We start from the raw sequence: 360 nt of genomic DNA on the forward strand, positions 1-360 counted from the left end.
GTCCCACCAGGCCTAGTGGAGTTAATGGTGCTGGGCTGTTCCAGCCCCTGAGGTATACACACACACACACACACACACACACACACACACCTCACCCCCACCTTTGTAAATAGTCCCTGTATTCAACTCTCCGGCATTATGCATTTGAGCATGCCATCTGCTTCCTGCTGGACCCCTGATACACCAGGTAGGGTGGCAGAACAAACAGTGCTCCCCGAGCTCTGAGGATTTCCACCTGGTGGGTGGGAGCCTTTCCTGATCACTGTCTTCCTCAGCGTTGGAATACTCTGCCCTGGCTGCTTCTGCGACAGCAAAGGCTTAAAAACAGAAGGCGCAATCCTCTAAGAGTCTCGATGGCCC

This window comes from Myotis lucifugus, unplaced genomic scaffold, assembly GCF_000147115.1.
Source record: "Myotis lucifugus unplaced genomic scaffold, Myoluc2.0 scaffold_6, whole genome shotgun sequence".
NCBI lineage: Eukaryota > Metazoa > Chordata > Mammalia > Chiroptera > Vespertilionidae > Myotis > Myotis lucifugus.